Source organism: Drosophila yakuba, chromosome X, assembly GCF_016746365.2.
Source record: "Drosophila yakuba strain Tai18E2 chromosome X, Prin_Dyak_Tai18E2_2.1, whole genome shotgun sequence".
In the NCBI taxonomy this organism is placed as follows: domain Eukaryota; kingdom Metazoa; phylum Arthropoda; class Insecta; order Diptera; family Drosophilidae; genus Drosophila; species Drosophila yakuba.
Window position 1 is genome coordinate 19327460 of NC_052526.2, and position 17449 is coordinate 19344908.

General features: G+C 36.4%; 1 protein-coding gene across 4 annotated transcripts in view; it reads right to left on the reverse strand.

Annotated features, from left to right (window-relative positions):
• LOC6525999 (mannosyl-oligosaccharide alpha-1,2-mannosidase IA) overlaps window positions 1–17449 on the reverse strand; it is a 58692-nt gene that overhangs the window by 14917 nt on the left and 26326 nt on the right. The gene's annotated exons all lie outside the window — the stretch shown is intronic.

Consider the following 17449-nt stretch of genomic DNA (forward strand, 5'->3'; position numbering starts at 1 on the left):
AACTCCTGAAAAATTATGCAGAATGGCAGATAGTCTCGGAAACTGGGATATACAGCATCTTAAAGATTTACTTAGTGTGTAGCTTTTTTGTTTAAATCTCTAAATAGATATTAAGTGCTTCTATTACTATGCCGTGTGTACAAGCAAGTTTAGCTTTTTTTATTTAAAAGTATAGTTTATAAAGTATAGTTTCTAGCTAGGATCATTTGAAGTGTTCTTATCTGCTTTATTCATATTCTACCATTCTTTGTTATAACAAAATAAATTTTTTAAAATGATAAATATTTTTTTTAAATATTTTTTAAATTAATAAATATATATATATTTTTAATATTTTTTAAATTAATAACTATATTTTTTTAATATTTTTTAAATTAATAAATATATACATTTTTTTAATATTTTTTAAATTAATAAATATATATTTTTTTGTAATATTTTTTAAATTAATAAATATATATTTTTTTGTAATATTTTTTAAATTAATAAATATATATATTTTTTTAATATTTTTTAAATTAATAAATATATATATTTTTTTAATATTTTTTAAATTAATAAATATATATATTTTTTTAATATTTTTTAAATTAATAAATATATATATTCTTTTAATATTTTTTAAATTAATAAATATATATTTTTTTTAATATTTTTTAAATTAATAACTATATTTTTTTTTTAATATTTTTTAAATTAATAACTATATTTTTTTTAATATTTTTTAAATTAATAAATATATGCATTTTGTTTAATACTTTTTGAAATGACAACACTGACGGCGTTAAAGCGAAAAGCAGAGCGCCGAAATCGAACGACAAAATCGACGAAGTTCACATCCGAAAACGAAGAGATGCTGAGTGAGCGCGGGAAACGGGACGGCAACAGGCGGAACGGAACGAAATGGAATGAAACGAAACACCCCCCACACACACGCACACACACATACGCACACGCATTGCAATGCGCAACAATTTGGCATTGGAGAAAATTCCGAAAAGCTTTTGGAAAAGCTAAAACAAGGAGCGGGAAAATGGTAAGTTCAAAGATGAAATTATTTTATTTATGAATAGCTCACACAAAAATACATAGGTGATTTTAAAATTACTTAGCATTCTAGAAATTCAATATTATAATGAGCAACTAATAAATACTCGCATACCAATCAATAATTATTAGCAATAAATTACAAAGTGTGCGTAAGCGAATCCAATTTTAATTTGAAAAAAAATATGATTGCAATAAAAGTTTAATGGGGCAATTTTATGACAATTAATGGCTAGCGATTAATGGCCGCACAAAAATGTATAATAATTTCTGCTAATTGCGAATTGATGAAAAAAGGAAGCATGTGTATGTCGGTTTCACATGCATTTAAATTAGGCTTAATTTATGACTGAAAACCGAAACCCTACACAAAAGTCGGGGTCATAAAAACCCGGGAGGCAAGTGTATAAATAACATAATAATTTTGCAAATTTATAGCCGCCTAGCAAAGTTTTTCAACAAAATGTGTTGTAAATTTCATACTTTTAGCAAAGATGGCGGTAAAAACTCTGCCGGAAAATGTGAGTCATAAAAACGTGTTAAGTATACGCCCTGTATGCAAAAGATTAAGAAAAGAGCGGAAAGCTCTTTTAGGGCAGCTAAATTGCAGAAATTTGTAAAGAAATTGGCAAAGCTGCGACTAATTAGGAAAAGTAACTGGGTTAAAAATTTCCTGGCTTTTATTTCATTCCATTCCGGATCCTGCGTTAATTTCTTTTCCTTGGGTGGCTCTCAAGTGTTTTCCATTATACCCGTTGCTTGGAGGTTTAAAAAGTAGACTAGATTCGTTGAAAAGTATGTAACTGAAGCTCTGCAACTCCATAAAGCCAGAGAATCAACATTCATATTCATATTCAATAGAATAACTGTTTTAAACAGCTTATTATCATTGCTGAAATTGGTAAAAACTGTAAGTTTAAACTTTTGAATACAGTTTGATTGGGAATTTCAATACGAGTTCAACGAATTGTGGCTTTCCATATTCAGACAATTATTTTTAAACTTGTGGCCAAAAAACTGAGTATTTTATGACTGAAATTCGAAACAACGACTTGAAAGAATTAAGTGGGTATTTCAATTCATAACTTGGCTAAAAACAATCATGAAGATGAAAGAATCAGATGATCAGCTAATTACAAATGTAACGAGCCTTATATTTTTTTTGACAGATTTAGTAAACTTAACTTTTGGGTTATCTTACAAAGTTACAACTTATGGCAAAATAATAATGCCAATCGATCGGAAGCCTAATACGAGTTCAAAGAGGCACTCCTTCAACATTTGGACTATTATTCCTAAATATTAATTATTTCTAAATACATATGTATTTTCCCTTATAACCATGTAGTCGACCAATTTTTCAGTTGAGCAGCATGAGGGCCTCTCACCTTTCACAGCTGTCATCTTCTTGCATGGCTGAAAAATGTGCTCCACTAATTCCCTGTCAACTTGGTTAATGTCCTTGCCACGCCCCCCTTTTCGAATTGTTCGCTTCGCCTTCTGCCAACATAAATTAATTCGCCTGCATTCTCCTCTCTGTTCGTCCTTTGTCCTGGCATTTTCATAACAATAACTTATTGGGCCATAAGACCCACTAAGTAAGTTACTAACTGGGTAAGTAAGTGAGGGAAAGTGCGCGGCAGCATTTTAGCACTCATCGTTGGGAAAACAACAATGGAAATGGAGATTACACAGTGCGAAAGCAAGCAAAGTAAAACAACATAACTGCGACTGCTGCAAAAGCATTGAAGAGCACAAAAATATAGACAAGAAATATGCCAAATATAAGACATTACGTTCATTTATTATAAACCTGATTACTTGGTCATAACTAAGTGCTTGTGAAACTATTTACCCCCTGCTGACATTATTTGTGCTGCCTTTTCCTCTTTTGTAACCATAACCACAGCACATAACCGAGACCAAGGCATTTTTCTAATTAACTCTTCTTTATTATTTTTGCTGTTTTCTTGTCGCTTCGCATCCTTTTGTTTGCCCAAAGAAATCACGTACAAAAGCAAAGGGCCGACGAGCGGAGGATTGAGATTTGCATTGTTTTTCGTTGCGAGCGTTTGACGCCTTCTACATAAAACAAAAAAACAAAAAAAAACGTATCATTCAACACTTTTTTTGCCTTCACACTTTCACCGCATTCCCCGTCGCTTTCAAGACCCAGCCTTCTAATCAAAAAAACCAACAAGAAAATAATGAATACAGGAAAGGATGGGCAAGACAGATGTATCTAAGGAAGGTAACGTTGACAATAATAACAGAGAAAAAAAAAAAACCAAAAACCAAAGAAACAAGCTCAAGAGTGACAAAAACAAAGAGAAGAACAACAAAAGCCGCCAAGGGGAATTTGTTTACAGGAGAAAGTAAAGTGTGAAAGTACAGGGAAAACAAAGACGCTTATTGTTATCTATAATAATAAATTGGAATTTAACAAAAAGGTAATTTAAAATAAAACAAAAGCGCCATGTTCCTGTAAAATTGTTATTAATTTCCAATAAATGCGGTGAAATGTGATGGAAAATTGAGAAAACATTCAAAATACCTACAAAATGGGTCACAAATAATAATTTTATTAATTATAAAAGTTTTATACCAATTTTGATGAATGTGTCAAAAGAATTCGATTGATTGCAAAACGAAAAAACGTAATAATTCGTAAAATATTCATAATGAACAAAGGGCACAAGGACTAAGGTCCTTTAAGCTATCTGCTGCAACTTTAATGGAACACCCTCCACGGATTTAGCCTTAATGCACAGAAAAAGACGGCATGAATGATAAAGAAAGAGACGGCAGCAGCAGCAGGGGGCACTCCAGTGGTCGTGGCCCAGGCGCATTAATCCATTTACGAGTAATAACGAAAGTGGACAATGACAATAACCCGCAGAGGACTCCCCAAGTGGGCGTGGTCCCCACTCACTGCATTGCAGCTAAATTAGCTCCCTGGTATTCCTTTCAATAAATAAAATAATTGCCAACACTCTTCTGTGTGTTTATCTTCAAGGCATGTCGACACTTTACACGTCCGGTACTCCTTTTGTGCAATATTGGAATATTTATTGGTCAACACATGGCATTTTATAAATTTGTATTGCATATTTAGGTGAAAGAGGCTGGCAAAAAAGTGACCTTTATTGATATAAACGGCAAAAGGTCACCTGGACGAAAATAAATAGATATGGAAAAGAGCAAAGGCGTTCTCAGCTATCTGTCAATGCTAATGAATTTCAGTGTATACAGCTATATTTACTTACTTACTTATGTGTGAACACAAACTGCCATTTCGATGAAGGAATTGAATGGCATTCAACTAAAATGGTGCTCCAAGACAAGGAGTGCTGAAATAGTTATTCTTCAGCACATAAAAAAGCTGAGGCCAAAAAAATAGCTCCAACTTTAGAAGGACTTAATATATGGTGCCATTACATACGTAGTAAATGAATGGTGGCTGGTAAAAAAGATATTTCGCATTTTTAGGAAGTCACTGCAGTGCATTTTCCTTTGCCATTTATTTGTATGTGCTTTTTTTTCCCCACATTTTCCCCCGCGATAAATGTGAGTGTGTGTGTGTGTGTGTGTCTGCTGCAGCACATTACACACGCACACTCGTACATTAAATTTATGTGCTCGAGTTGGACGCCAAAAAAAAAAAAAGAGTACAGAGCACAAAATGAAAAGAAAATGTAAAAAAAAATATAAAGACTCTTTACAACAAAAGGCACTAAACATTATGCCCACTTTGCGGGCCACGCCTCCCAAGGGGGCGTGGCAAAAAAAGAGGCTGATGGCTGCCGGCTGCCATCAACATGAAAAAATAGCCCAAACGACGGCCAAAAGTGAGCGATAAAAAGCAAAGCCAATGTAGAAACCACATTAAGTACAGGATATTAACAAGTACATTAAAAACAATTAAGTAATATAAATGTTAGTGCAAAAAGTGGTAGATTTTAATGAAATTGCTAGAATATGCAATGCTGGGAAAATAGATATATATTTATATATATAAAAGGTATATACAAAAGAGTTGAAATTGCAACTCAATGAAGTGAAATATTTGTTGCACATTAATAAAACCCAATATGGGATGTATGTATTTACCCCCAATTTGCACGCGTTGTGGATCGAGCAATGAAAATCAATTATTATGCAATAACGCACATTAGGCGAACACGGGGGACATCGGGGGCATTTGGCCTCCACTTTATTAGCCTCATTAAACGCACTCGAAAAGCGCAAAACTCTCACCTACTGCCGATCGGCACCCCCTCCCCCCTCCTCCAATTTCCCCTTCCCTTTCCACGGGCCGAGGAAAAATTCTGGAAATGAAATGAAATTGTGCTCATGATTGCGATTGCGGTGGTTATGACTGCCGTCGGGGGTGAAACTTTTGCCACAAGCCTCGTTTAACGCAGTTGCAGCGCCCAGATCTAATTACAGCAGCGAAAGTACACTGCGCCAAATCGGGTTCACTTATGAACTTTTCAACTGAATTGACGCGAGTTCTGTTTGTTGTGATTCCTTTGAAACTTTATATATTTTGGCTAAATAGCAACTCTAAATCTTAAATATCATGCATCTTATAAGAAATAAATTGAAACAAATAAATTGAAATAAATAAATTGAAATAAATAAATTGAAATAAATAAATTGAAACAAAAAAATTGAAACAAATAAATTGAAATAAATAAATTGAAACAAATAAATTGAAATAAATAAATTAAAACAAAAAAATTGAAATAAATAAATTGAAACAAATAAATTGAAACAAATAAATTGAAATAAATAAATTGAAATAAATAAATTGAAACAAATAAATTGAAATAAATAAATTGAAATAAATAAATTGAAATAAATAAATTGAATTAATAAATTGAAATAAATAAATTGAAATAAATAAATTGAAATAAATAAATTGAAATAAATAAATTGAAACAAATAAATTGAAATAAATAAATTGAAACAAATAAATTGAAACAAATAAATTGAAATAAATAAATACATTAATAAATAAAATATTCATTATTAAAAAACCCCCTTTTTTGTAGCATTTTCCCATTGATTCACAGTGCTGGCCAAGCAATTAGGAGCCAAGAAGCAAATCATCCGCAAATCAAGGTTGCCACAACGCCGGCAATGTGCTAATTGCTCCATTCCCACTATTTTTACCCGGGGAATTCTTGTTTATTTACGATTTATCTGCTAATTGAAATTGTCGGGGTCAGAATTGTACAATTGTGCAAAAAGTAGGTTACAAGCCAGTAGGAACTTAACCAGAGCGCAGATCTGCTTGAAAACAGCAAAGCTGATTATTCCCGGTAATTATGCGCAAGTTGAATTGACTTTAAATGATGGCCAGACAAATCTAAGAACAACATTCTGCTCATTTTGCACAGATTGGGGCTAAATCATTTAGCTTACTTATGGGAGAAAAAGAAAGCTATTTTGCGAGTGCGTAATTAACTTATAAATTACATTTTATAACCATTGTATAGATGATTCAGCCTAATGGGTACGTGGAAATTCAATTTAATCACCCCATTTTCCCGCAATGCTCTATAATTTTCCATCATACGGAGCACCTAAATCTCGCGATGGGCAATTTTCCTCTCGAATTCCAGGGCCAAAAAGGCAGTTAACCAATTTGGGCATTAAATCTCGTCATTGAATCCGCTAATCTGCGGCACAGGGCGGTCAAGGGGGTCAGTGGGTTCAAGGGGCGCCTTGAAAGTGGGAGTGGCATCGATTGAATCGCCATTTGCATGCGTGTGTGTGGGTGTATATGTGTATGTGTGGGTGTGTGGGTTTGTGTGTGGGCATGACATTATCGCAAAATGGCCGCCAATAATCATAATTCATGGACATTGTTTGCGAGAATTTCACGAACAGCTGCCTGTCGCCCAGATATTCCCTTCATCATCATCATCATCATCATCGTCATCGTCATCACCATCATCATTATCATCATCATGTTCCTATCATCCCTATTATCATTATCCCTATAACAATCATCATCTCCGGCAGTGAGAATGGCGTGTAGAACCAATTTTTCATCGCTGCACCCGTCGAGCCATAAAACTTTTTACGTATTATTATTATGATTATTATTTTTATTTTTTTCGCTGCTCAGCGTGCTGCTATTTTAATATATATTTTGTATGCCCAGCCATAAATAAAAATATGTTTCTTTCTGCATTCATGTTCTAGTCCTTGATGGTGGATTTAAAATTGGCCAATCCTTTTTCAGTCTGCACCTATTTTATAAATATTAAATTGGCATGCCGCAGTACGAATTCCGCTCAAGTAAAATTTAAATAAATTGAGAAAACTACAGTTTACTAGGTAAAATCTTAGGGTTATTAAAACACATTCATTTGCCATTCAACATTAGAAATTCAGGATGTTTTCCAGAAATATTTCACGCCCCAGCGAAACCCTGAAATTCCTTTCGCTTCAAGAATAGAATTTCAACTGGGTCGCCTCACTTTCTGTATTTCTTCGCCATCTCCATATCTACCACTACCAGCACCATCAGCATTGCCTGCCGGCTGATGGGTCGTATGCGTAATGTCTTTTATGCTGTCAAAGTCAAAGTTAATTTATGAGACGCCTTCGAGTAAATGGTATGAGAGTGCTTGGCTGCTGCTGCTGCTGCTGGGTTAAATTCAATAACCTTATGAAGTTAACGCGTATTAAATGCGACCAGCCAAAGGCACATTAAAAGAGGGTAAGAATCCCTGCGCCTGGCCGACATGACTCATACGACCCGTAAGCCAATAAGAAAAGGGCAACCTGTTGCCCGTGACATTTCGATTTCATTAAAGTGCTTAGTTGCTTGCTTAGGTTGCTTAACATCAAGTGTTTGTTTGTAATAATGTTTTAAGAATATTTTGTCCATAACAAATTGAATTTTATTAAATCATGCTGTTGGCGAATTTGTTTATTCAATAGAAAGCCAAAGCCATTAGTTGAATGAAGTTTGCCTTTTTCAACATCAATGTTAAATGTTCTGGCAGGAATATAAAGTTTTTTTTTTTTTTGCTTTGTACACTTGTTGGGTTTTTTCCTGGGATTATTTTGATGTGCGTATTAAATCCCTGTTTGATATACTGCTGCCATTCACCGGAGAATTCGAATCGTTTAACTTTATTTCCATTTTTTCGCGTGCTTGGCTTTGTCTGGTCGTTTTTTTTTCGAGTTTCCAGTTTGTTTGGCTTTCATTTATTTGCATTTGATATGTGGACAATTTTATCAAAGTTTTCGCCTCGCTGAGCTTCCAACTTTGTCCTTCGCTTTTGTGTCCCTGGCCAGCTTTTTCTCACCTTCATATTTAATTGTTAATATACTCGTATCTTTTAATGGCTGGCAAATGGTGACAACAACAGCACGAATTTAATAATGAATAATGGCTTATCGTAAATGTTTGCCTAATATATACTTTTTTCAATTAAATCTTTCACTAGGTATCGCAGAAAAAGTATATTTGAAAAAAAAAATGAACTAAATTAAAAATGCCATTCAGTGGCCTTTTCTATCAAATTTGTTTTTTGTTTTTGCAACCCATTTAATCAACTGGATCCTGGAAAAGGACCTTCTGTGCCCGTGCCACTTGTGGGGTCCTGCAGTTTATGTAAATCCACCACTGCGAGCTATGAATTTGATTTACGATGGCCGGTGCTTCCTGTTTCACTTCCAGCACATTTGCATAACAAATAGTTGTGCCAACATTAATGAATAAATATGCGATGTAATTGCATTTGCTGCTGCCTACCGAAGGACCAAACGGACTAACGAACGAGCCAAGAAGCCTGTGGCATAACTAATTGAATTGAATTGAATTGAACTCAACTGGCGACTTGGAATCCTTTTGAAGGAGGCCTTTGAAGGGTTGGATCATCACTTGTCCGCCATTTGGCAGCCCGACAAACCAAAGTGCTACCGCCAGCTTTTGGCCACAGAGATAATGCCGCAAGATTGACGTAATTCAGCTGGGTCATCCACGGAGTTTGACATATTTGATGGGCCACAAACAAAAGCTTCACTCAACCTCCACTCCCTTCATCTCCATTACCACCGCCACCATTACCACCCTCACCTTTTCGAATCCAATCGCCTCGCCAATTTGATTGAGTTCCCCATTTTGGGGGGCTGGCAGTTTGGAGAGCACAAATATTATGATAGGACACACGAGTAGGGGCCAGGGCATATTTCTATATGCACATATAACCATAAATCAACAAGCATAAAGTGTATTAATAACACGACCAGCAGTTGACCGCAAAAACCAACCCAGCAAAATACCCTCAAATGGAGCGTAAAGTGAATGAAGTGAAAACACTAGTTTGCCACGAGTTTTCAATGCACCAAATGGAACAAAATACATGTACATAAAATAAAATTGGCCATAGCTTCCAGAGCTTCACTCTTATTGAGCATTTTTGAACGCACATTAATGCATTTAAGATACAATTTATTATGCATAAATGGTAAGGGTATTCACAAGTTGCAGCTCACTTCTAGCGCCCATTTTCGTAATGCCAATCTGGTGATTGAGCTGTGAAAACCTCAACTTTGGCCTGCTCACCATAAATGCACATCATCCTGCTACCTCTCCCCCTCCTCGGTGTCCCGCCTTTATCATTGTGTCATCATTCCCATCATCTTTATCGGCCAACTTGTCTTGTAAGCACTTTTGGGCCCCGATTCCAACACGAGTCAGCAGGAAAACGTACTCTAGCCTTTTCGGCTTCCCAAATTCCCGGCTCTCTTTGGGCGCCTAAGATTATGCAACATAAACTAAAAATTAAACAGTTTCGGCTTGGTTTTGGTTTTGGCTTTGGCTTTTTTATTTCGAGGTGGGATGGCATGGGTTGAATTGCTTGTGAGGATATAACCACAACCACAAAACCAGACGTAAACACTTTTCCAAGAAATAGCAATGTCATCGCCTGAACCCCAAGTCCCCATTCGCCTCATTTATTTGACCTTTTGTTGTTGATGATGATTATCGGCAAGTTTTTTAGAAAACAGCAGCTGGCAGGTTGAGCGTTGTATGGATGAAAGGCACTCTACTTGGTACAAAACATTTTTTGGAACGAAACTATTACCAATTAGCTGGGTGTATAAATATTAAAATATATATGTATGCACTAAATCGTGGCTAGATACATTCTAAATGCAATGAAAATAGCTAGGAACTTGAAGTCTATCCCTCTCACTGTCGCACACTACACTTCACTACCCTCTCGCTCCCACTCATCACATATTTATGATTCATTTCATTTCATTTCGCTTCGCTTCGTAAGCTCCATGCTTTTTTATGGCAATGAGTTTGTGCATTTTTATTTCGCTCTTTCGGCAGTCACAGCTGCTGATTGCCTTTTCCGCTTTATCTGTGCTTTATCCCTCGCTTCAGAATCCTGGAACCTGCCACCTACGACCTACGACCTAAAACCTAAAACCTAAAACGTAAAACCTAAAACCTAAAACGTAAAACCTAAAACCAAAACCTCATCCTGCACAACCACTTGAGGACCATTTCCTACGCCATTCAGTGGACGAAACTCAGCTGCGGTCCTCCAAGATTTTAAGAACTTCACTTAAGAAGTTTTGAAAAGCGGAAATGGATGCTAGATGTCTGGCACTAGATGATTCTACACCGAAAAAAATATATAATATACTAACATGCGTAAAAAAGTTAAGCTTAAAAATTACTTTATACAATCAATGGAAACTCAAGTGCAAATAAATGAAGTCCAACGTCAGTAGATTTAATATTTAATATTATCATTAGATAAAATATTTAATACGATAATTATTTAATTTCGTGCAGTGTACGTTCTGTCAGACGTCTAACACACATGTAAGCATTGTTGTGAACTGAGATGGGTAAATAAAAACGAATGGTTTGAGTAGAAGTTCTCTATCACAGGAAATTTTTATAGCATAACTTTTGGGTTCAAATGCAAGAGTAGATGCAAAAACCAATGTATTTATTACTATATTGCCTTCTTCAGCAGTTCTTTGCATGCCATATACGCGAAGTTTGTTCAATAGTGATCGATTTTGTTTGGAATTATATTTACGGTAAGGTAAGATATTTCTTATATTAGATAGATATTTATTCTTCGTTTAGATATTTCCCCGCAAGGTTTAATTTTGAGTTAAAAGTACAAAATCATTTCTTCGCATTTCACTTGCCTTTTTCCCCACTTTTCGGCCACTGGACTCTACTCCTTATCGATGGCCATTTCCCATTTCCCATTCCGTATTTTCACTTTTATTCTTTGGCACTTTTTTTTTGGTTCGGCATTGAACTGGAGTGAAGTGAAAGCAGCGCAGGAAGACAGGAAGAGATGGCCAATAAATAAAGGACGAGCTGCCTGCTTCCTTCCGGCAAAAATGGGCGGAGGACTTCTACTGGACTAGTACCTCCTTAGGTTAGTTATGGAGTCGGTTGCCTCGGGACCAAACCAAACCAAACCAAACCAAACCAAAAGCAGGCAATTAGAAAAAGTCGTAAAACAAACGATGGCCAAAATGGTTGTGCCCTTTCCACTTCCTCTTGCCATCCAATTCGGAAAAATCCACTGCAATTGCGCAAATTCCCATGATCTATTGCGAAAATGTTTGAAGTGATGGCTATGGGAATTTTGATCAGTTCAATTAAAATAAATGAAAGTGCAGTGTACAATACTCGTATCTTTGTTACTACAATATAATATAAATATTTAATATTATTTTAAACCTTAAATGGATTAAAGTTTTCCCAATTTAAGGTGTAAAATTCTAAATTTAGAATGAGTTTTTCCAAAGTTCACCCATACATACCTGTGGCTGGATAAATAGCAAAGTGTGCTAAATAATTGAATAAGTACAATTGATTGATAGCCAAAAGCTCTTTATACCGGCGCATAGTTAACGAAGCGTAACAGGTAGAGCTGGGAGTAGAGGACCCAGCATCGAAGAAAAATATATAAGTAAAATACAAGGAATCGGAATCAGAATCAGAATCAGGAGGAGCAGAAGGAGAAGGATCAGGAGAAGGAGCAGGAGAAGGATCAGGAGCGAGAGGTGGGCAGGGCAAAAAGGGTAGACAACCAAACGCAGTTGGGGAGCGAGGGCCACGAAAGTGCAGACAACCGAATTGACTCCTTTGAGTGGAGCAAGGACCTGCTGTGCACATGTCCTCGAGCATTGCAATGCAAGACAAAATCAGCTTAGGACTGTCAAGAGATGAAATACGGAAATGGGGTAGGTGGGGTGGGGTGGGGAAAAACTCAGGCAGAGTATAGAGAAGGCAGAAACCAAACATCAACAAAGTAAGTCAACTCTGCGTTTTTCCACCCACCCAACACCACCACACCCACATCGGAAAATGGCGAGTTGGTTTTGGCTGCTGCAGGCGGAAAAGCCATCGAATGGCAGCACAGTTGAAATCAAGTTCAAGGCAGACAAAGTTGGGCTGTCAATTTTGTTAGATTATTCGCCAAAAACAATGAGAGCTTCATTTATAAAGGTGCATATCACATACGAAATGCGGCATCCAAGTAAAAAGTACTGGGAAAAGCACTTAAATTAGTTACCTAAAAGTCATACATAATTAAAGACCAACAGTGCAGTTTCTCACATGGCATTTGGGTAAAGTTGTTTGGCTCATTGGTAGCAATCTTTTCAAAGTCGTTACTTATTTAGATGCATGATTGTTTTAAAACAATTAATGGTAAATATTGAAGTCGAAAAAACAACAACATTGTCAAAAAGCGAGTATTCCTATTGCTGTGTACACTTTTTTACCAAGTTATTCTACAAAAACCCTTGAAAAAACCTGCTCATATTGACCAATGTTTAAACCCAGATTTTGCGCCCAAAAATGTACGTTAGAAAACGGTTTCGTTCGCTGAAAAGCGTTAAGAGATGGCGAAAAGTGCGAGAAATGTGAGGAAAGCCAAAGGAAACTGCAGCTCAAGGGCGTTGGGCTGTTGGAGAAGTGAAGATATGAGCCGGTAGCCAGGAGCCAGGATATAATGTCAGTGGCAGAATCTCTGGTTTCTGGTTTCTCGAAACCCGGTGGCTGTGAATGTGGCTGTGTTCAGCCCACTCCCTGTGCGGATTTCCATCGCTTTTGGTTTCCCTGGCATTCAGGCATTCAGGCATTCTGGCGCTCTGGCGTTGATTCTATTTTCCCGCCCACTTTGGCCAGCCCTCGTCTGTTTTGTGCACGCTCCATGTCATGCGGAAATTGAATAGTTTCCGGTATTGAACAATGATTACTTATGCTTCGCTCCCGGCCCCAAAAACTTTGACCCCGGGCATCGGCAGAAATTCAATTCGAAATCAATACCCCGTAATTGGGCATGGGTATTTCTTTTTTTTTTTTTTTGTGTTGACTGGATTTCTATTTAAAATTAATTTGCAAGTTTCAAATGTTGTAAGCTTACATTTACATCTTACATTTCATTTTGTTTCCTTTGGGTTGTTCTAACTGATTGTTAGAATATTCAAACATTCAAACATTGAAATATTCAAATATATTTAAGGTTTTTCCACGCGATTGCCTGGTGTATATGTATATGCGGAGAAAGTTTCGCCAAGGACAATTTCCTAGAGAGAAAAGAAAGTTGGCGGTGCTGGGTGGTTGGATTTTACTAGAACAGGACATGATAATTGAAAGCATTGGGGCGTTGTCATTTGCGCATTTGTCCGAGCTCACAAAACTTTTCCCAAGACATGCCAGATCCCTCACCTTTTACTCTTCCTGTCGCTCCTGCCACGCCCCCCACCGCCTCCCCCTTCCATGCCCTCGTATCACCTTGTCCTGTTTTTCTGCTGCCTGCTTTTAGCGTCAAATTGAAGCTTATTGTTGAATTGTTGGCAACTGTCAGCGGCACTTTCTCACTCAGCATTTCTTCTTCGCTGGTCTTCCACCTTGCACACTCACACTCACACTTCTATCCAATTTCTTGGCTGGACAAAACTTTTTATCCATGATATTGCGCTAAGCAGCAGAGCAATACGCGAAGCGGTTTTCTCAAATCATTCATTTGCAACTCACCTGAAAGTAAAAGAGTCGGAAAGTACATGAGTACACTGGGAGAAAGCATATTTACTCGTATCAAGTACTAGATATGATTTTACATTTAGCTTGAGTATTTGATTATCGGTTTTATGTAATGATTAAAAGTAATTTTGCAAATAGTTTTCATTTGAAATATTATTTATAATTGAAGCCTAATATTTGATTATATATTTGCACGTTTAAGGACTCTAATTTTTCGGTGTGTGTGTGAGCGGCAGGCGCGTGTTTTCCATATAAAGAGGCTGCTTTGCATTGCAATTGGTGGTTATAAATTATGACCGGCCTCCCAGACATGACAGATGTATTTCGTTGGAAGGTGGAAGCAAAATAAAAAAAATATATTAACAAAAGAAAAAAGAACGAGACGAAAAGAAAAACACTTTATCAGCGCGAAAGGAAAATTCACAATGTGAAAAGTAAGTAAGTAAGTAAGTACTCGCTGGACGGGCAAGCGGAAATAAGCGATAATTGTTGCGACAATGAGAAATAATTCACAACTTAGTTTCCGCTTTCATTATGCAGGACACAAATGGGATGAGTTAAATGCAAAAATCCTGTGCACTTTGCAGCAAACAAGTTTTCACTCTCTTTACGACAGAGAATACGTCTGTCTTGCAGACTTATCTTTAGGATTTTGGCCAACCTGCTAAATAAATTATAGTTGCTGCAAGTAAATAGAGTCTGTGCATTTGGGCCAACTAGTTCACTTAGCAGAACTAGCTCAACTTGGCGATAATTACGAATGCCCGAGGGACACAAAAGTAGCGCCGCAACTCCCTCACAATTATTTTAATTTCCACAACAGGCCAACTTGCAGCCTGCCACCAACTACCACCCACTTTACTTTTTGGGGCAACCCGCACGTGAGGAGCCTGCGGCAAGTTGAAAGCCAAAAACTGCGCCCCTCCACTACCCGCAAAGTGTGCCGCTTTTGTTTACCTAAAAAGTTAAGCAATTTATTATTAAGAAAAACTTTTGCAACCGAAAGTGGAGGGGGATGGGGGATGGGCTGGGATATGGCAGAGGTTACGGCCCTCATGTTTCTGGTCAAAAGAGAATTGCGTATGATAAATGGGCGGATATTAAATAGAGTGCATAACCAGCCAAGGACAATGACAATGCCAATCGAGAGTCATCTATGCGAGTTATTCAATAATATGCAAAACAAAAAAGGAATATGTTTATATTTTCAAATAAAAGTAAACATATAAAAGTAACTTATATTTTCAAATAAAAGTAATCATATAAAAGTAACTTATATTTTCAAATAAAAGTAATCATATAAAAGTAATTAATATTTTCAAATAAAAGTAATCATATAAAAGTAATTTATATTTTCAAATAAAAGTAATCATATAAAAGTAATTAATATTTTCCAATAAAAGTAATCAAAAGTAGCATGAAAGTGTTTTAAGGAAGTTGTTTTGCCTTTGAAGCTATATCTTATTATTATTGAAATCCATTTGGCATCCTCATTATCCACAATTGCAGTGGCAAAAAGCAATATTTTGCTTTAGCAAACAGCTAAATCACCCGTCATGGACATCAGCAAACGGAAGTGTGCAAAATTAGCGTTTGTAAATAAATGAGCAAGTCGCATATAGAATTCATCAGCTTAATTTACCAGTCTGTCTCTCTCTCTCTCTCTCTCTCTTTCTCTCTCGCACAGCGACGTTCCCTCTCTTTCTACTTCCATCTTCTTCTATTCTAACCAATGATATGGCAAAACAAAAAACACAAGTCGACGGGGGGAGGGGTGGGGTGCACATTGGAAATCAAGTAATTAATTTCACACGGAATAAGTTTGCAAAGTTAATTGGCTTAGTGCTGCCTTTTGACTGAATATGACTGCTTAGGTTAGTTAGGTTGGCTGGGGAAAAAACAATAACAAATTAAGTTTTCCGACTGCCAGTTATTTTACTACTCGAGCTTTTAATCACTTTATTTGTTATCGCAAAGGACAAATGAACTTTTGTGTGCAGAACAAACTGAATTTTAACTAAAATGTTTGATTAAAGATTTTATTTTTATTTTAATAACTACATTTTGTATATATCGTAATAATATACATATGTTTAAAACTGAGTGCAACTGAACTGGGCATTAAGCATCCACCTTTCGTTTGGTAACTCTTTCTATGAACTTTGCAAACTCCCCTCGCCCTCTTGTAATCGCATTAGAGAAATCGCGCGATTTACAAGGGATTTTCAAAGGGTAAAGTCGAGTGGGGGCGGAAAGGGGGAGCGCAGGGGGGGAGTCTATTTTATTTTTGCTCCATGGCGCAAAATAAAGTTTTGCTTTGTATGCATGTGCAGTTTAATTCATTTGATTTCCCAGCGCCATTAAAACTATGTTAATTATTGTAATCTATAATCTGTATTGTCGTAATGCCCAAAGGGCTCAAAGGCTCTAAATTGTTAGCTGTTATTGTCTTTGCAATTGACTAGCGGCGAAATGATTCGTATTTAATTAAATGCGCTAAACGTTTTAAAAGTTGGTTAAGTTATAATTAAATTTTCATATTTAACTAAGAATTAAGTACATTATTCCATTACTAGCAACGAATTATTTAATAATACTTGCGCCAGAAAGTTGTATGCTATTAAAAAATAAAGAGTATATTATTGACAGCAAATGACACTGCAAACAGTTGTAATATCATTAAACAGAATGAGTAATTTGAATGCATAACATGTGCATTACTAGTTTTATGTTGTATTTTTTTCATTTGCATAAAACTTAAGTAACATTGAACCGGAGAAAAGCGAAAACCGGCTTTAGGAAAACGGCCCAAATCGGTTAGAACTAGTGCCAACTAGTTTCGAGCCATTAAATCACACAGTTATAGAAAAGTATAGAACAACGTCAACGTTGAAAAGGCGAAAAGGCGAAAAGGCAACCAACTGTTATATATACTCGGTTATATATGCAAATGGCGAGCAAACAAAACGTGACAAATTTAATTGGGAAACACCCACCGAAAAATATAAACACAAAAACGGGGAAACACAAAAAAAAAAAAAACTATAACACGCCAAAACACACGGCGCTTTCTCATATGACAAATTTTCCGACTGGGATATCGAATCAAAAGCAAATGCAAATCCCGCCAAGCAGGGAGGAAATGGAGGGAATATGGATTGCCAAAGCGCGAATTCGTGTTTGCCGTCCAGCGTGACAATGCAGGCAAATGATTAGCCAGATAGCTCTAATAAAAGCGAGGAAAGCGAGGAAAGCGAGAAAAACGGAAAAACGTGAGCCGAACCCCACCGAACCAAACACGTAAATTGAATTTTCGCAATTGTATAGCTTTCG